This window comes from Oryctolagus cuniculus, chromosome 20 (genome assembly GCF_051225735.1).
Source record: "Oryctolagus cuniculus isolate XC-2025 breed Fujian yellow rabbit chromosome 20, ASM5122573v1, whole genome shotgun sequence".
Taxonomy (NCBI): domain Eukaryota; kingdom Metazoa; phylum Chordata; class Mammalia; order Lagomorpha; family Leporidae; genus Oryctolagus; species Oryctolagus cuniculus.
The window spans coordinates 5946029-5966277 of record NC_142886.1 but is presented as its reverse complement, the minus strand read 5'-3'; positions in this window follow the sequence as shown (position 1 = coordinate 5966277).

Genomic DNA, 20249 nt, shown 5'->3' with positions numbered 1-20249 from the left:
GAGTTTACAGGAGTTTTGCATCCTGAGTGTAGGAAACACTTTACGGGAGTTCTGTAGCATGGGAGTAGTCTTACGCACTATGCGGGTTTTCAGTAGTCTGAGTAAAAGAGAAGCAGCTTACAGGATTTCTGTACATTGGAAGTAGTGAGAGTCAGTTCACAGGAGTTCTGCATCCTGAGTATAGGAAACACTTTACGGGAGTTCTGTAGCATGGGAGTAGTCTTACGCACTATGCGGGTTTTCAGTAGTCTGAGTAAAAGAGAAGCAGCTTACAGGATTTCTGTACATTGGAAGTAGTGAGAGGCAGTTTAAATGAGTTCTGCATTCAGTATAGGAGACACTTTACGGGAGTTCTGTAGCATGGGAGTAGTCTTACGCACTATGCGGGTTTTCAGTAGTCTGAGTAAAAGAGAAGCAGCTTACAGGATTTCTGTACATTGGAAGTAGAGAGACGCAGTTTAAATGAGTTCTAGATCCAGTGTAGGAGACACTTTACGGGAATTCTGTAGCATGGGAGTAATCTTACGCACTATGCGCGTTTTCAGTAGTCTGAGTAAAAGAGAAGCAGCTTACAGGATTTCTGTACATTGGAAGTAGTGAGAGTCAGTTCACAGGAGTTCTGCATCCTGAGTATAGGAAACCCTTTATGGGAGTTGTGTAGCATTGGAGTAGTCTTACGCAATATGCGGGTTTTCAGTAGTCTGAGTAAAAGAGAAGCAGCTAACAGGATTTCTGTCCATTGGAAGTAGTGAGAGGCAGTTTACAGGAGTTCTGCATCCTGAGTGTAGGAAACACATTACGGGAGTTCTGTAGCATGGGAGAAGTCTTACGCCCTATGCGAGTTTTCAGTAGTCTGAGTAACAGAGAAGCAGCTTACAGGATTTCTGTACATTGGAAGTAGTGAGAGGCAGTTTAAAGGAGTTCTGCATCCTGAGTGTAGGAAACACTTTACAGAGTTCTGTAGCATGGGAGTAGTCTTATGCACTATGCGGGTTTTCAGTAGTCTGAGTAAAAGAGAACCAGCTTACAGGATTTCTGTACATTGGAAGTAGTGAGAGGCAGTTTACAAGAGTTCTGCATCCTGAGTGTAGGAAACAGTTTACGGGAGTTCTGTAGCATGGGATAAATCTTACGCCCTATGCAAGTTTTCAGTAGTCTGAGCAAAAGAGAAGCAGCTTACAGGATTTCTGTACATTGGAAGTAGTGAGAGGGAGTTTACAGGAGTTCTGCATCCTGAGTGTAGAAAACACTTTACAGGAGTTCTGCAGCATGGTAGTAGTCTTACGCACTATGCGCGTTTTCAGTAGTCTGAGTAAAAGAGAAGCAGCTTACAGGATATCTATACATTGGAAGTAGTGAGAGGGAGTTTACAGGAGTTTTGCATCCTGAGTGTAGAAAACACTTTACGGGAGTTCTGTAGCATGGGAGTAGTCTTACGCAGTATGCGGGTTTTCAGTAGTCTGAGTAAAAGAGAAGCAGCTTACAAGATTTCTGTACATTGGAAGTAGTGAGAGGCAGTTTAAATGAGTTCTAGATCCAGTGTAGGAGACACTTTACGGGAATTCTGTAGCATGGGAGTAGTCTTACGCACTATGCGCGTTTTCAGTAGTCTGAGTAAAAGTGAAGCAGCTTACAGGATTTCTGTACATTGGAAGTAGTGAGAGTCAGTTCACAGGAGTTCTGCATCCTGAGTATAGTAAACCCTTTATGGGAGTTGTGTAGCATTGGAGTAGTCTTACGCATTATACGGGTTTTCAGTAGTCTGAGTAAAAGAGAAGCAGCTTACAGGATTTCTGTACATTGGAAGTAGTGAGAGGCAGTTTACAGGAGTTCTGCATCCTGAGTGTAGGAAACACATTACGGGAGTTCTCTAGCATTGGAGTAGTCTTACGCACTATGCGTGTTTTCAGTAGTCTGAGTAAAAGAGAAGCAGCTTACAGGATTTCTGTACATTGGAAGTAGTGAGAGGCAGTTTACAGGAGTTCTGCATCCTGAGTGTAGGAAACACATTACGGGAGTTCTGTAGCATGGGAGTAGTCTTACGCACTATGCGTGTTTTCAGTAGTCTGAGTAAAAGAGAAGCAGCTTACAGGATTTCTGTACATTGGAAGTAGTGAGAGGCAGTTAAAAAGAGTTCTGCATCCTGAGTGTAGGAAACACTTTACAGAGTTCTGTAGCATGGGAGTAGTCTTATGCACTATGCGGGTTTTCAGTAGTCTGAGTAAAAGAGAACCAGCTTACAGGATTTCTGTACATTGGAAGTAGTGAGAGGCAGTTTACAAGAGTTCTGCATCCTGAGTGTAGGAAACAGTTTACGGGAGTTCTGTAGCATGGGATAAATCTTACGCCCTATGCAAGTTTTCAGTAGTCTGAGTAAAAGAGAAGCAGCTTACAGGATTTCTGTACATTGGAAGTAGTGAGAGGCAGTTTACAGGAGTTCTGCATTCTGAGTATAGGAAGCACTTTACGGGATTTCCGTAGCATGGGAGTAGTCTTACGCACTATGCGGGTTTTCAGTAGCCTGAGTAAAAGAGAAGCAGCTTACAGGATATCTATACATTGGAAGTAGTGAGAGGGAGTTTACAGGAGTTTTGCATCCTGAGTGTAGGAAACACTTTACGGGAGTTCTGTAGCATGGGAGTAGTCTTACGCACTATGCGGGTTTTCAGTAGTCTGAGTAAAAGAGAAGCAGCTTACAGGATTTCTGTACATTGGAAGTAGTGAGAGTCAGTTCACAGGAGTTCTGCATCCTGAGTATAGGAAACACTTTACGGGAGTTCTGTAGCATGGGAGTAGTCTTACGCACTATGCGGGTTTTCAGTAGTCTGAGTAAAAGAGAAGCAGCTTACAGGATTTCTGTACATTGGAAGTAGTGAGAGGCAGTTTAAATGAGTTCTGCATTCAGTATAGGAGACACTTTACGGGAGTTCTGTAGCATGGGAGTAGTCTTACGCACTATGCGGGTTTTCAGTAGTCTGAGTAAAAGAGAAGCAGCTTACAGGATTTCTGTACATTGGAAGTAGAGAGACGCAGTTTAAATGAGTTCTAGATCCAGTGTAGGAGACACTTTACGGGAATTCTGTAGCATGGGAGTAGTCTTACGCACTATGCGCGTTTTCAGTAGTCTGAGTAAAAGAGAAGCAGCTTACAGGATTTCTGTACATTGGAAGTAGTGAGAGTCAGTTCACAGGAGTTCTGCATCCTGAGTATAGGAAACCCTTTATGGGAGTTGTGTAGCATTGGAGTAGTCTTACGCAATATGCGGGTTTTCAGTAGTCTGAGTAAAAGAGAAGCAGCTTACAGGATTTCTGTACATTGGAAGTAGTGAGAGGCAGTTTAAATGAGTTCTGCATTCAGTATAGGAGACACTTTACGGGAGTTCTGTAGCATGGGAATAGTCTTACGGACTATGCGGGTTTTCAGTAGTCTGAGTAAAAGAGAAGCAGCTTACAGGATTTCTGTACATTGGAAGTAGTGAGAGGCAGTTTAAAAGAATTCTGCATCCTGGGTGTAGAAAACATTTTAAGGGAGTTCTGTAACATGGGAGTAGTCTTACGCACTATGCGGGTTTTCAGTAGTCTGAGTAAAAGTGAAGCAGCTTACAGGATTTCTGTACATTGGAAGTAGTGAGAGGCAGTTTACAGGAGTTCTGCATCCTGAGTGTAGGAAACACTTTACAGAGTTCTGTAGCATGGGAGTAGTCTTATGCACTATGCGGGTTTTCAGTAGTCTGAGTAAAAGAGAACCAGCTTACAGGATTTCTGTACATTGGAAGTAGTGAGAGGCAGTTTACAAGAGTTCTGCATCCTGAGTGTAGGAAACAGTTTACGGGAGTTCTGTAGCATGGGATAAATCTTACGCCCTATGCAAGTTTTCAGTAGTCTGAGCAAAAGAGAAGCAGCTTACAGGATTTCTGTACATTGGAAGTAGTGAGAGGGAGTTTACAGGAGTTCTGCATCCTGAGTGTAGAAAACACTTTACAGGAGTTCTGCAGCATGGTAGTAGTCTTACGCACTATGCAGGTTTTCAGTAGTCTGAGTAAAAGAGAAGCAGCTTACAGGATATCTATACATTCGAAGTAGTGAGAGGGAGTTTACAGGAGTTTTGCATCCTGAGTGTAGAAAACACTTTACGGGAGTTCTGTAGCATGGGAGTAGTCTTACGCACTATGCGGGTTTTCAGTAGTCTGAGTAAAAGAGAAGCAGCTTACAAGATTTCTGTACATTGGAAGTAGTGAGAGGCAGTTTAAATGAGTTCTAGATCCAGTGTAGGAGACACTTTACGGGAATTCTGTAGCATGGGAGTAGTCTTACGCACTATGCGCGTTTTCAGTAGTCTGAGTAAAAGTGAAGCAGCTTACAGGATTTCTGTACATTGGAAGTAGTGAGAGTCAGTTCACAGGAGTTCTGCATCCTGAGTATAGTAAACCCTTTATGGGAGTTGTGTAGCATTGGAGTAGTCTTACGCATTATGCGGGTTTTCAGTAGTCTGAGTAAAAGAGAAGCAGCTTACAGGATTTCTGTACATTGGAAGTAGTGAGAGGCAGTTTACAGGAGTTCTGCATCCTGAGTGTAGGAAACACTTTACGGGAGTTCTGTAGCATGCGATAAGTCTTCCGCCCTATGCGGGTTTTCAGTAGTCTGAGTAAAAGAGAAGCAGCTTACAGGATTTCTGTCCATTGGAAGTAGTGAGAGGCAGTTTACAAGAGTTCTAAATCTTGAGTGTAAGAAACACTTTACGGGAGTTCTGTAGCATGGGAGAAATCTTACGCACTATGCGGGTTTTCAGTAGTCTGAGTAAAAGAGAAGCAGCTAACAGGATTTCTGTCCATTGGAAGTAGTGAGAGGCAGTTTACAAGAGTTCTGCATCTTGAGTGTACAAAACACTTTACGGGAGTTCTGTAGCAGGGGAGAAGTCTTACGCCCTATGCGAGTTTTCAGTAGTCTGAGTAACAGAGAAGCAGCTTACAGGATTTCTGTACATTGGAAGTAGTGAGAGGCAGTTTACAGGAGTTCTGCATCCTCAGAGTGCGAACAGTTTACGGGAGTTCTGTAGCATGGGAGCAGTCTTACGCACTATTCGGGTTTTCAGTAGTCTGAGTAAAAGAGAAGCAGCTTACAGGATTTCTGTACATTGGAAGTAATGAGAGGCAGTTTACAGGAGTTCTGCATCCTGAGTGTAGGAAACACTTTACGGGAGTTCTGTAGCATGGAGTAGTCTTAGGCACTATGTGGGATTGCAGTAGTCTGAGTAAAAGAGAAGCAGCTAACAGGATTTCTGTCCATTGGAAGTAGTGAGAGGCAGTTTACAAGAGTTCTGCATCTTGAGTGTACAAAACACTTTACGGGAGTTCTGTAGCAGGGGAGAAGTCTTACGCCCTATGCGAGTTTTCAGTAGTCTGAGTAACAGAGAAGCAGCTTACAGGATTTCTGTACATTGGAAGTAGTGAGAGGCAGTTTACAGGAGTTCTGCATCCTGAGTGTAGGAAACACATTACGGGAGTTCTGCAGCATGTTAGTAGTTTTACGCACTATGCGTGTTTTCAGTAGTCTGAGTAAAAGAGAAGCAGCTTACAGGATTTCTGTACATTGGAAGTAGTGAGAGGCAGTTTAAAGGAGTTCTGCATCCTGAGTGTAGGAAACACTTTACAGAGTTCTGTAGCATGGGAGTAGTCTTATGCACTATGCGGGTTTTCAGTAGTCTGAGTAAAAGAGAACCAGCTTACAGGATTTCTGTACATTGGAAGTAGTGAGAGGCAGTTTACAAGAGTTCTGCATCCTGAGTGTAGGAAACAGTTTACGGGAGTTCTGTAGCATGGGATAAATCTTACGCCCTATGCGTGTTTTCAGTAGTCTGAGTAAAAGAGAAGCAGCTTACAGGATTTCTGTACATTGGAAGTAGTGAGAGGGAGTTCACAGGAGTTCTGCATCCTGAGTGTAGAAAACACTTTACAGGAGTTCTGCAGCATGGTAGTAGTCTTACGCACTATGCAGGTTTTCAGTAGTCTGAGTAAAAGAGAAGCAGCTTACAGGATTTCTGTATATTGGAAGTAGTGAGAGGGAGTTTACAGGAGTTTTGCATCCTGAGTGTAGAAAACACTTTACGGGAGTTCTGTAGCATGGGAGTAGTCTTACGCACTATGCGGGTTTTCAGTAGTCTGAGTAAAAGAGAAGCAGCTTACAAGATTTCTGTACATTGGAAGTAGTGAGAGGCAGTTTAAATGAGTTCTAGATCCAGTGTAGGAGACACTTTACGGGAATTCTGTAGCATGGGAGTAGTCTTACGCACTATGCGCGTTTTCAGTAGTCTGAGTAAAAGTGAAGCAGCTTACAGGATTTCTGTACATTGGAAGTAGTGAGAGTCAGTTCACAGGAGTTCTGCATCCTGAGTATAGTAAACCCTTTATGGGAGTTGTGTAGCATTGGAGTAGTCTTACGCATTATGCGGGTTTTCAGTAGTCTGAGTAAGAGAAGCAGCTTACAGGATTTCTGTACATTGGAAGTAGTGAGAGGCAGTTTACAGGAGTTCTGCATCCTGAGTGTAGGAAACACTTTACGGGAGTTCTGTAGCATGCGATAAGTCTTCCGCCCTATGCGGGTTTTCAGTAGTCTGAGTAAAAGAGAAGCAGCTTACAGGATTTCTGTCCATTGGAAGTAGTGAGAGGCAGTTTACAAGAGTTCTAAATCTTGAGTGTAAGAAACAGTTTACGGGAGTTCTGTAGCATGGGAGAAATCTTACGCACTATGCGGGTTTTCAGTAGTCTGAGTAAAAGAGAAGCAGCTAACAGGATTTCTGTCCATTGGAAGTAGTGAGAGGCAGTTTACAAGAGTTCTGCATCTTGAGTGTACAAAACACTTTACGGGAGTTCTGTAGCAGGGGAGAAGTCTTACGCCCTATGCGAGTTTTCAGTAGTCTGAGTAACAGAGAAGCAGCTTACAGGATTTCTGTACATTGGAAGTAGTGAGAGGCAGTTTACAGGAGTTCTGCATCCTCAGAGTGCGAACAGTTTACGGGAGTTCTGTAGCATGGGAGCAGTCTTACGCACTATTCGGGTTTTCAGTAGTCTGAGTAAAAGAGAAGCAGCTTACAGGATTTCTGTACATTGGAAGTAATGAGAGGCAGTTTACAGGAGTTCTGCATCCTGAGTGTAGGAAACATTTTACGGGAGTTCTGTAGCATGGAGTAGTCTTAGGCACTATGTGGGATTGCAGTAGTCTGAGTAAAAGAGAAGCAGCTTACAGGATTTCTGTACATTGGAAGTAGTGAGAGGCAGTTTACAGGAGTTCTGCATCCTGAGTGTAGGAAACACATTACGGGAGTTCTGTAGCATTGGAGTAGTCTTACGCACTATGCGTGTTTTCAGTAGTCTGAGTAAAAGAGAAGCAGCTTACAGGATTTCTGTACATTGGAAGTAGTGAGAGGCAGTTAAAAGGAGTTCTGCATCCTGAGTGTAGGTAACACTTTACAGAGTTCTGTAGCATGGGAGTAGTCTTATGCACTATGCGGGTTTTCAGTAGTCTGAGTAAAACAGAACCAGCTTACAGGATTTCTGTACATTGGAAGTAGTGAGAGGCAGTTTACAAGAGTTCTGCATCCTGAGTGTAGGAAACAGTTTACGGGAGTTCTGTAGCATGGGATAAATCTTACGCCCTATGCAAGTTTTCAGTAGTCTGAGTAAAAGAGAAGCAGCTTACAGGATATCTATACATTGGAAGTAGTGAGAGGGAGTTTACAGCAGTTTTGCATCCTGAGTGTAGGAAACACTTTACGGGAGTTCTGTAGCATGGGAGTAGTCTTACGCACTATGCGGGTTTTCAGTAGTCTGAGTAAAAGAGAAGCAGCTTACAAGATTTCTGTACATTGGAAGTAGTGAGAGGCAGTTTAAATGAGTTCTAGATCCAGTGTAGGAGACACTTTACGGGAATTCTGTAGCATGGGAGTAGTCTTACGCACTATGCGCGTTTTCAGTAGTCTGAGTAAAAGAGAAGCAGCTTACAGGATTTCTGTACATTGGAAGTAGTGAGAGTCAGTTCACAGGAGTTCTGCATCCTGAGTATAGGAAACCCTTTATGGGAGTTGTGTAGCATTGGAGTAGTCTTACGCATTATGCGGGTTTTCAGTAGTCTGAGTAAAAGAGAAGCAGCTTACAGGATTTCTGTACATTGGAAGTAGTGAGAGGCAGTTTACAGGAGTTCTGCATCCTGAGTGTAGGAAACACTTTACGGGAGTTCTGTAGCATGCGATAAGTCTTCCGCCCTATGCGGGTTTTCAGTAGTCTGAGTAAAAGAGAAGCAGCTTACAGGATTTCTGTACATTGGAAGTAGTGAGAGGCAGTTTAAATGAGTTCTGCATTCAGTATAGGAGACACTTTACGGGAGTTCTGTAGCATGGGAGTAGTCTTACGGACTATGCGGGTTTTCAGTAGTCTGAGTAAAAGAGAAGCAGCTTACAGGATTTCTGTACATTGGAAGTAGTGAGAGGCAGTTTAAAAGAATTCTGCATCCTGGGTGTAGAAAACATTTTAAGGGAGTTCTGTAACATGGGAGTAGTCTAACGCACTATGCGGGTTTTCAGTAGTCTGAGTAAAAGTGAAGCAGCTTACAGGATTTCTGTACATTGGAAGTAGTGAGAGGCAGTTTACAGGAGTTCTGCATCCAGTGTAGGAAACACTTTACGGGAGTTCTGTAGCATGGGAGTAGTCTTACGCACTATGCGGGTTTTCAGTAGTCTGAGTAAAAGAGAAGCAGCTTACAGGATTTCTGTACATTGGAAGTAGTGAGAGGCAGTTTACAAGAGTTCTAAATCTTGAGTGTAAGAAACACTTTACGGGAGTTCTGTAGCATGGGAGAAATCTTATGCACTATGCGGGTTTTCAGTAGTCTGAGTAAAAGAGAACCAGCTTACAGGATTTCTGTACATTGGAAGTAGTGAGAGGCAGCTTACAAGAGTTCTGCATCCTGAGGGTAGGAAACAGTTTACGGGAGTTCTGTAGCATGGGATAAATCTTATGCCCTATGCAAGTTTTCAGTAGTCTGAGTAAAAGAGAAGCAGCTTACAGGATTTCTGCACATTGGAAGTAGTGAGAGGAAGTTTACAGGAGTTCTGCATTCTGAGTGTAGGAAACACTTTACGGGATTTCCGTAGCATGGGAGTAGTCTTACGCACTATGCGGGTTTTCAGTAGCCTGAGTAAAAGAGAAGCAGCTTACAGGATATCTATACATTGGAAGTAGTGAGAGGGAGTTTACAGGAGTTTTGCATCCTGAGTGTAGGAAACACTTTACGGGAGTTCTGTAGCATGGGTGTAGTCTTACGCACTATGCGGGTTTTCAGTAGTCTGAGTAAAAGAGAAGCAGCTTACAGGATTTCTGTACATTGGAAGTAGTGAGAGGCAGTTTAAATGAGTTCTGCATTCAGTATAGGAGACACTTTACGTGAGTTCTGTAGCATGGGAGTAGTCTTACGCACTATGCGGGTTTTCAGTAGTCTGAGTAAAAGAGAAGCAGCTTACAGGATTTCTGTACATTGGAAGTAGTGAGAGGCAGGTTAAATGAGTTCTAGATCCAGTATAGGAGACACTTTACGGGAATTCTGTAGCATGGGAGTAGTCTTACGCACTATGCGGGTTTTCAGTAGTCTGAGTAAAAGAGAAGCAGCTTACAGGATTTCTGTACATTGGAAGTAGTGAGAGTCAGTTCACAGGAGTTCTGCATCCTGAGTGTAGGAAACCCTTTATGGGAGTTGTGTAGCATTGGAGTAGTCTTACGCATTATGCGGGTTTCAGTAGTCTGAGTAAAAGAGAAGCAGCTTACAGGATTTCTGTACATTGGAAGTAGTGAGAGGCAGTTTAAAAGAATTCTGCATCCTGGGTGTAGAAAACATTTTAAGGGAGTTCTGTAACATGGGAGTAGTCTTACGCACTATGCGGGTTTTCAGTAGTCTGAGTAAAAGTGAAGCAGCTTACAGGATTTCTGTACATTGGAAGTAGTGAGAGGCAGTTTACAGGAGTTTTGCATCCAGTGTAGGAAACACTTTACGGGAGTTCTGTAGCATGGGAGTAGTCTTACGCACTATGCGGGTTTTCAGTAGTCTGAGTAAAAGAGAAGCAGCTTACAGGATTTCTGTACATTGGAAGTAGTGAGAGGCAGTTTACAAGAGTTCTAAATCTTGAGTGTAAGAAACACTTTACGGGAGTTCTGTAGCATGGGAGAAATCTTACGCACTATGCGGGTTTTCAGTAGTCTGAGTAAAAGAGAAGCAGCTAACAGGATTTCTGTCCATTGGAAGTAGTGAGAGGCAGTTTACAAGAGTTCTGCATCTTGAGTGTACAAAACACTTTACGGGAGTTCTGTAGCAGGGGAGAAGTCTTACGCCCTATGCGAGTTTTCAGTAGTCTGAGTAACAGAGAAGCAGCTTACAGGATTTCTGTACATTGGAAGTAGTGAGAGGCAGTTTACAGGAGTTCTGCATCCTCAGAGTGCGAACAGTTTACGGGAGTTCTGTAGCATGGGAGCAGTCTTACGCACTATTCGGTTTTCAGTAGTCTGAGTAAAAGAGAAGCAGCTTACAGGATTTCTGTACATTGGAAGTAATGAGAGGCAGTTTACAGGAGTTCTGCATCCTGAGTGTAGGGAACACTTTACGGGAGTTCTGTAGCATGGAGTAGTCTTAGGCATTATGTGGGATTGCAGTAGTCTGAGTAAAAGAGAAGCAGCTTACAGGATTTCTGTACATTGGAAGTAGTGAGAGGCAGTTTACAGGAGTTCTGCATCCTGAGTGTAGGAAACACATTACGGGAGTTCTGTAGCATGGGAGTAGTCTTACACACTATGCGTGTTTTCAGTAGTCTGAGTAAAAGAGAAGCAGCTTACAGGATTTCTGTACATTGGAAGTAGTGAGAGGCAGTTTAAAGGAGTTCTGCATCCTGAGTGTAGGAAACACTTTACAGAGTTCTGTAGCATGGGAGTAGTCTTATGCACTATGCGGGTTTTCAGTAGTCTGAGTAAAAGAGAAGCAGCTTACAGGATTTCTGTACATTGGAAGTAGTGAGAGGCAGTTTAGAGGAGTTCTGCATTCTGAGTGTATGAAACAATTTACGGGGTTTCCGTAGCATGGGAGTAGTCTTACGCACTATGCGGGTTTTCAGTAGTCTGAGTAAAAGAGAAGCAGCTTACAGGATTTCTGTACATTGGAAGTAGTGAGAGGCAGTTTACAGGAGTTCTGCATTCTGAGTGTAGGAAACAATTTACGGGGTTTCCGTAGCATGGGAGTAGTCTTACGCACTATGCGGGTTTTCAGTAGTCTGAGTAAAAGAGAAGCAGCTTACAGGATTTCTGTACATTGGAAGTAATGAGAGGCAGTTTACAGGAGTTTTGCATCCTGAGTGTAGGAAACACTTTACGGGAGTTCTGTAGCATGGGAGTAGTCTTACGCACTATGCGGGTTTTCAGTAGTCTGAGTAAAAAAGAAGCATCTTACAGGATTTCTGTACATTGGAAGTAGTGAGAGGCAGTTTAAATGAGTTCTGCATTCAGTATAGGAGACACTTTACGGGAGTTCTGTAGCATGGGAGTAGTCTTACGCACTATGCGGGTTTTCAGTAGTCTGAGTAAAAGAGAAGCAGCTTACAGGATTTCTGTACATTGGAAGTAGTGAGAGGCAGTTTACAGGAGTTCTGCATTCTGAGTGTAGGAAACACTTTACGGGGTTTCCGTAGCATCGGAGTAGTCTTACGCACTATGCGGGTTTTCAGTAATCTGAGTAAAAGAGAAGCAGCTTACAGGATATCTATACATTGGAAGTAGTGAGAGGGAGTTTACAGGAGTTTTGCATCCTGAGTGTAGGAAACACTTTACGGGAGTTCTGTAGCATGGGAGTAGTCTTACGCACTATGCGGGTTTTCAATAGTGTGAGTAAAAAAGAAGCATCTTACAGGATTTCTGTACATTGGAAGTAGTGAGAGGCAGTTTAAATGAGTTCTGCATTCAGTATAGGAGACACTTTACGGGAGTTCTGTAGCATGGGAGTAGTCTTACGCACTATGCGGGTTTTCAGTAGTCTGAGTAAAAGAGAAGCAGCTTACAGGATTTCTGTACATTGGAAGTAGTGAGAGGCAGTTTAAATGAGTTCTGACTCCTGAGTGTACAAAACACTTTACGGGAGTTCTGTAACATGGGAGTAGTCTTATGCACTATGCGGGTTTTCAGTAGTCTGAGTAAAAGAGAACCAGCTTACAGGATTTCTGTACATTGGAAGTAGTGAGAGGCAGTTTACAGGAGTTCTGCATCTTGAGTGTAGAAAAACTTTACAGGAATTCTGTAGCATTTGAGTAATCTTATGCAATATGCGAGTTTTCAGTAGTCTGAGTAAAAGAGAAGCAGCTTACAGGATTTCTCTTAGCTGCAAGTAGTGAGAGGCAGTTTACAGGAGTTCTGCATCCTGAGTGTAGGAAACACTTTACGGGAGTTCTGTAGCATGGGAGTAGTCTTACGGACTATGCGGGTTTTCAGTAGTCTGAGTAAAATGGAAGCAGATTACAGGATTTCTGTACATTGGAAGTAGTGAGAGGCAGTTTACAGTAGTTCTGCACCTTGAGTGTAGGAAACACTTTACGGGAGTTCTGTAGCATGGGAGTAGTCTTTCGCACTATGCGGGTTTTCAGTAGTCTGAGTAAAAGAGAAGCAGCTTACAGGATTTCTGTACATTGGAAGTAGTGAGAGGCAGTTTACAGGAGTTTTGCATCCTGAGTGTAGGATACACTTTACGGGAGTTCTGTAGCATGGGAGTAGTCTTACGCAGTATGCGAGTTTTCAGTAGCCTGAGTAAAAGTGAAGCAGCTTACGGGATTTCTGTACATTGGAAGTAGTGAGAGGCAGTTTACAGGAGTTCTGCATCCTGAGTGTAGGAAACACTTTACGGGCGTTCTGTAGCATGGGAGTAGTCTTATGCACTATGCGGGTTTTCTGTAGTCTGAGTAAAAGAGAAGCAGCTTACAGGATTTCTGTTCATTGGAAGTAGTGAGAGGCAGTTTACAGGAGTTCTGCATCCTGAGGGCAGGAAACACTTTACGGGAGTTCTGTAGCATGGGATAAGTCTTACAACCTATGCAATTTTTCAGTAGTCTGAGTAAAAGAGAAGCAGCTTACAGGATTTCTGTCCATTGGAAGTAGTGAGAGGCAGTTTACAGGAGTTCTGCATCCTGAGTGTAGGAAACACTTTACGGGATTTCCGTAGCATGGGAGTAGTCTTACGCACTATGTGGGTTTTCAGTAGTCTGAGTAAAAGAGAAGCAGCTTACAGGATTTATGTACATTGGAAGTAGCGAGAGGCACTTTACAGGAGTTCTGCATCCTGAGTGTAGAAAACACTTTACAGCAGTTCTGCAGCATGGGAGTAGTCTTACGCACTATGCGTGATTTCAGTAGTCTGAGTAAAAGAGAAGCAGCTTACAGGATTTCTGTCCATTGGAAGTAGTGAGAGGCAGTTTACAGGAGTTCTGCATCCTGAGTGTAGGAAACACTTTACGGGAGTTCTGTAGCATGCGATAAGTCTTCCGCCCTATGCGGGTTTTCAGTAGTCTGAGTAAAAGAGAAGCAGCTTACAGGATTTCTGTACATTGGAAGTAGTGAGAGGCAGTTAAAAAGAATTCTGCATCCTAGGTGTAGAAAACATTTTAAGGGAGTTCTGTAACATGGGAGTAGTCTTACACACTATGCGGGTTTTCAGTAGTCTGAGTAAAAGTGAAGCAGCTTACAGGATTTCTGTACATTGGAATTAGTGAGAGGCAGTTTACAGGAGTTCTGCATCCAGTGTAGGAAACACTTTACGGGAGTTCTGTAGCATGGGAGTAGTCTTACGCACTATGCGGGTTTTCAGTAGTCTGAGTAAAAGAGAAGCAGCTTACAGGATTTCTGTACATTGGAAGTAGTGAGAGGCAGTTTACAGGAGTTCTGCATCCTGAGTGTAGGAAACACTTTATGGGAGTTTTGTACCATGGGATAAGTCTTAAGCCCTATGCGGGTTTTCAGTAGTCTGAGTAACAGAGAAGCAGCTTACAGGATTTCTGTACATTGGAAGTAGTGAGAGGCAGTTTACAGGAGTTCTGCATCCAGTGTAGGAAACACTTTATGGGAGTTCTGTAGCATGGGATAAGTCTTACAACCTATGCAAGTTTTCAGTAGTCTGAGTAAAAGAGAAGCAGCTTACAGGATTTCTGTTAGCTGGAAGTTGAAAGACGCAGTTAAATGGAGTTTTGCATGCTGAGTGTAGGAGACAATTTACGGGAGTTCTGTAGCATGGGAGTAGTCTTACACAGTATGCGGGTTTTCAGTCGTCTGAGTAAAAGAGAAGCAGCTTACAGGATTTCTGTACATTGGAAGTAGTGAGAGGCAGTTTACAGGAGTTCTGCATCCTGAGTGTAGGAAACATTTACGGGAGTTCTGTAGCATGGGAGTAGTCTTACGAGCTATGCTTGTTTTCAGTTGTCTGAGTAAAAGAGAAGCAGCTTACAGGATTTCTGTACATTGGAAGTAGTGAGAGGCAGTTTAAAGGAATTCTGACGCCTCAGTGTACAAAACACTTTACGGGAGTTCTGTAGCATGGGAGTAGTCTTATGCACTATGCGGGTTTTCAGTAGTCTGAGTAAAAGAGAACCAGCTTACAGGATTTCTGTACATTGGAAGTAGTGAGAGGCAGTTTACAAGAGTTCTGCATCCTGAGTGTAGGAAACAGTTTACGGGAGTTCTGTAGCATGGGATAAGTCTTACGCCCTATGCAAGTTTTCAGTAGGCTGAGTAAAAGAGAAGCAGCTTACAGGATTTCTGTACATTGGAAGTAGTGAGAGGCAGTTTACAGGAGTTCTGCATTCTGAGTGTAGGAAACACTTTACGGGATTTCCGTAGCATGGGAGTAGTCTTACGCACTATGCGGGTTTTCAGTAGTCTGAGTAAAAGAGAAGCAGCTTACAGGATTTGTGTACATTGGAAGTAGCGATAGGCACTTTACAGAAGTTCTGCATCTTGAGTGTAGAAAAACTTTACAGGAGTTCTGTAGCATTTGAGTAATCTTATGCAATATGCGAGTTTTCAGTAGTCTGAGTAAAAGAGAAGCAGCTTACAGGATTTCTCTTAGCTGCAAGTAGTGAGAAGCAGTTTACAGGACTTCTGCATCCTGAGTGTAGGAAACACTTTACGGGAGTTCTGTAGCATGTTAGTAGTCTTACGCACTATGCGGGTTTTCAGTAGTCTGAGTAAAAGAGAAGCAGCTTACAGGATTTCTGTACATTGGAAGTAGTGAGAGGCAGTTTACAGGAGTTCTGCATCCTGAGTGTAGGAAACACTTTACCGGAGTTCTGTAGCATGGGAGTAGTCTTAGGCACTATGCGGGTTTTCAGCAGTCTGAGTAAAAGAGAAGCAGCTTACAGGATTTCTGTACATTGGAAGTAGTGAGAGGCAGTTTACAGGTGTACTGCATCCTGAGTGTAGGAAACACTTTACGGGAGTTCTTTAGAATGGGAGTAGTCTTAACGCACAATGCGGGTTTTCAGTAGTCTGAGTAAAAGAGAAGCAGCTTACAGGATTTCTGTTAGCTGGAAGTAGAAAGACGCAGTTAAATGGAGTTTTGCATCCTGAGTGTAGGAGACAGTTTACGGGAGTTCTGTAGCATGGGAGTAGTCTTACGCACTATGCGGGTTTTCAGTAGTCTGAGTAAAAGAGAAGCAGCTTACAGGATTTGTGTACATTGGAAGTAGTGAGAGGCAGTTTTCAGGAGTTCTGCATCCTGAGTGTAGGAAACACTTTACGGAGTTCTGTAGCATGGGATAAGTCTTTCGCCCTATGCAAGTTTTCAGTAGTCTGAGTAAAAGAGAAGCAGCTTACAGGATTTCTGTACATTGGAAGTAGTGAGAGGCAGTTCACAGGAGTTCTGCATTCTGAGTGTAGGAAACACTTTACGGGATTTCCGTAGCATGGGAGTAGTCTTACGCACTATGCGGGTTTTCAGAAGTCTGAATAAAAGAGAAGCAGCTTACAGGATTTCTGTACATTGGAAGTAGTGAGAGGCAGTTTACAGGAGTTCTGCATCCTGAGGGTAGGAAACACTTTACGGGAGTTCTGTAGCATGGGAGTAGTCTTTCGCACTATGCGGGTTGTCAGTAGTCTGAGTAAAAGAGAAGCAGCTTACTGGATTTATGTACATTGGAAGTAGCGAGAGGCACTTTACAGAAGTTCTGCATCTTGAGTGTAGAAAAACTTTACAGGAGTTCTGTAGCATTTGAGTAATCTAATGCAATATGAGAGTTTTCAGTAGTCTGAGTAAAAGAGAAGCAGCTTACAGGATTTCTCTTAGCTGCAAGTAGTGAGACGCAGTTTACAGGAGTTCTGCATCCTGAGTGTAGGAAACACTTTACGGGAGTTCTGTAGCATGGGAGTAGTCTTACGCACTATGCGTGTTTTCAGTAGTCTGAGTAAAAGAGAAGCAGCTTACAGGATTTCTGTACATTGGAAGCAGTGAGAGGCAGTTTAAAGGAGTTCTGCATAATGAGTGTAGGAAACACTTTACGGGAGTTCTGTAGCATGGGAGTTGTCTCACGCACTATGTGGGTTTTCAGTAGTCTGAGTAAAAGAGAAGCAGCTTACAGGATTTCTGTACATTGGAAGTAGTGAGAGGCAGTTTACAGGAGTTCTGCATCCTGAGGGTAGGAAATCCTTACGGGAGTTCTGTAGCATGGGAGTATTCTTTCGCACTATGCGGATTTTCAGTAGTCTGAGTAAAAGAGAAGCAGCTTACAGGATTTCTGTACATTGGAAGTAGTGACAGGCAGTTTAAAGAAGTTCTGCATCCAATGTAGGAAACACTTTACGGGAGTTCAGTAGCATGGGAGTAGTCTTTCGGACTATGCGGGTTTTCAGTAGTCTGAGTAAAAGAGAAGCAGCTTACAGGATTTCTGTCCATTGGAAGTAGTGAGAGGCAGTTTACAGGAGTTCTGCATCCTGAGTGTAGGAAACACTTAACGGGAATTCTGTAGCATGGGATAAGTCTTACGCCCTATGCGGGTTTTCAGTACTCTAAGTAAAAGGGAAGCAGCTTACAGGATTTCTGTACATTGGAAGTAGTGAGAGGCAGTTTACAGGAGTTCTGCATCCTGAGTGTAGGAAACACTTTACGGGAGTTCTGTAGCATGGGAGAAATCATACGCACTATGCTTCTTTTCAGTAGTCTGAGTAAAAGAGAAGCAGCTTACAGGATTTCTGTACATTGGAAGTAGTGAGAGGCAGTTTAAAAGAATTCTGCATCCTGGGTGTAGAAAACATTTTAAGGGAGTTCTGTAACATGGGTGTAGTCTTACGCACTATGCGGGTTTTCAGTAGTCTGAGTAAAAGTGAAGCAGCTTACAGGATTTCTGTACATTGGAAGTAGTGAGAGGCAGTTTACAAGAGTTCTGCATCCTGAGGGTAGCAAACACTTTACGGGAGTTCTGTAGCATGGGATAAATCTTACGCCCTATGCAAGTTTTCAGTAGTCTGAGTAAAAGAGAAGCAGCTTACAGGATTTCTGTACATTGGAAGTAGTGAGAGGCAGTTTACAGGAGTTCTGCATTCTGAGTGTAGGAAACACTTTACGGGGTTTCCGTAGCATGGGAGTAGTCTTACGCACTATGCGGGTTTTCAGTAGTCTGAGTAAAAGAGAAGCAGCTTACAGGATATCTATACATTGGAAGTAGTGAGAGGGAGTTTACAGGAGTTTTGCATCCTGAGTGTAGGAAACACTTTACGGGAGTTCTGTAGCATGGGAGTAGTCTTACGCACTATGCGGGTTTTCAGTAGTCTGAGTAAAAAAGAAGCATCTTACAGGATTTCTGTACATTGGAAGTAGTGAGAGGCAGTTTAAATGAGTTCTGCATTCAGTATAGGAGACACTTTACGGGAGTTCTGTAGCATGGGAGTAGTCTTACGGACTATGCGGGTTTTCAGTAGTCTGAGTAAAAGAGAAGCAGCTTACAGGATTTCTGTCCATTGGAAGTAGTGAGAGGCAGTTTAAAAGAATTCTGCATCCTGGGTGTAGAAAACATTTTAAGGGAGTTCTGTAACATGGGAGTAGTCTTACGCACTATGCGGGTTTTCAGTAGTCTGAGTAAAAGTGAAGCAGCTTACAGGATTTCTGTACATTGGAAGTAGTGAGAGGCAGTTTACAGGAGTTCTGCATCCAGTGTAGGAAACACTTTACGGGAGTTCTGTAGCATGGGAGTAGTCTTACGCAGAATGCGGGTTTTCAGTAGCCTGAGTAAAAGAGAAGCAGCTTACAGGATTTCTGTACATTGGAAGTAGTGAGAGGCAGTTTACGAGAGTTCTGCATCCTGAGTGAAGGAAACACTTTACTGGAGTTCTGCAACATGGGAGTAGTCTTACGCCCTATGCGGGTTTTCAGTAGTCTAAGTAAAAGAGAAGCAGCTTACAGGATTTCTGTACATTGGAAGTAGTGAGAGGCAGTTTACAAGAGTTCTAAATCTTGAGTGTAAGAAACACTTTACGGGAGTTCTGTAGCATGGGAAAAATCTTACGCACTATGCGGGTTTTCAGTAGTCTGAGTAACAGAGAAGCAGCTAACAGGATTTCTGTCCATTGGAAGTAGTGAGAGGCAGTTTACAAGAGTTCTGCATCTTGAGTGTAAGAAACACTTTACGGGAGTTCTGTAGCAGGGGAGAAGTCTTACGCCCTATGCGAGTTTTCAGTAGTCTCAGTAACAGAGAAGCAGCTTACAGGATTTCTTTACATTGGAAGTAGTGAGAGGCAGTTTACAGGAGTTCTGCATCCTGAGCGTAGGAAACACTTTACGGGAGTTCTTTAGCATGGAGTAGTCTTAGGCACTATGTGGGATTGCAGTAGTCTGAGTAAAAGAGAAGCAGCTTACAGGATTTCTGTTCATTGGAAGTAGTGAGATGCAGTTTACAGGAGTTCTGCATCCTGAGTGTAGGAAACACTTAGGGGAGTTCTGTAGCATGGGAGTAGTCTTACTAGCTATGCTTGTTTTCAGTTGTCTGAGTAAAAGAGAAGCAGCTTACAGGATTTCTGTACATTGAATGTAGTGAGAGGCAGTTTAAAGGAATTCTAACTCCTGAGTGTACAAAACACTTTACGGAGTTCTGTAACATGGGAGTAGTCTTATGCACTATGCGGGTTTTCAGTAGTCTGAGTAAAAGAGAACCAGCTTACAGGATTTCTGTACATTGGAAGTAGTGAGAGGCAGTTTACAAGAGTTCTGCATCCTGAGTGTAGGAAACAGTTTACGGGAGTTCTGTAGCATGGGATAAGTCTTAGACCCTATGCAAGTTTTCAGTAGTCTGAGTAAAAGAGAAGCAGCTTACAGGATTTCTGTACATTGGAAGTAGTGAGAGGCAGTTTACAGGAGTTCTGCATTCTGAGTGTAGGAAACACTTTACGGGAATTCCGTAGCATGGGAGTAGTCTTACGCACTATGTGGGTTTTCAGTAGTCTGAATAAAAGAGAAGCAGCTTACAGGATTTCTGTACATTGGAAGTAGTGAGAGGCAGTTTACAGGAGTTCTGCATCCTGAGGGTAGGAAACAATTTACGGGAGTTCTGTAGCATGGGAGTAGTCTTTCGCACTATGCGGGTTGTCAGTAGTCTGAGTAAAAGAGAAGCAGCTTACAGGATTTATGTACATTGGAAGTAGCGAGAGGCAGTTTCCAGGAGTTCTGCATCTTGAGTGTAGAAAAACTTTACAGGAATTCTGTAGCATTTGAGTAATCTTATGCAATATGCGAGTTTTCAGTAGTCTGAGTAAAAGAGAAGCAGCTTACAGGATTTCTCTTAGCTGCAAGTAGTGAGAGGCAGTTTACAGGAGTTCTGCATCCTGAGTGTAGGAAACACTTTACGGGAGTTCTGTAGCATGGGAGTAGTCTTACGGACTATGCGGGTTTTCAGTAGTCTGAGTAAAAGGGAAGCAGATTACAGGATTTCTGTACATTGGAAGTAGTGAGAGGCAGTTTACAGTAGTTCTGCACCTTGAGTGTAGGAAACACTTTACGGAGTTCTGTAGCATGGGAGTAGTCTTTCGCACTATGCGGGTTTTCAGTAGTCTGAGTAAAAGAGAAGCAGCTTACAGGATTTCTGTACATTGGAAGTAGTGAGAGGCAGTTTACAGGAGTTTTGCATCCTGAGTGTAGGATACACTTTACGGGAGTTCTGTAGCATGGGAGTAGTCTTACGCAGTATGCGGGTTTTCAGTAGCCTGA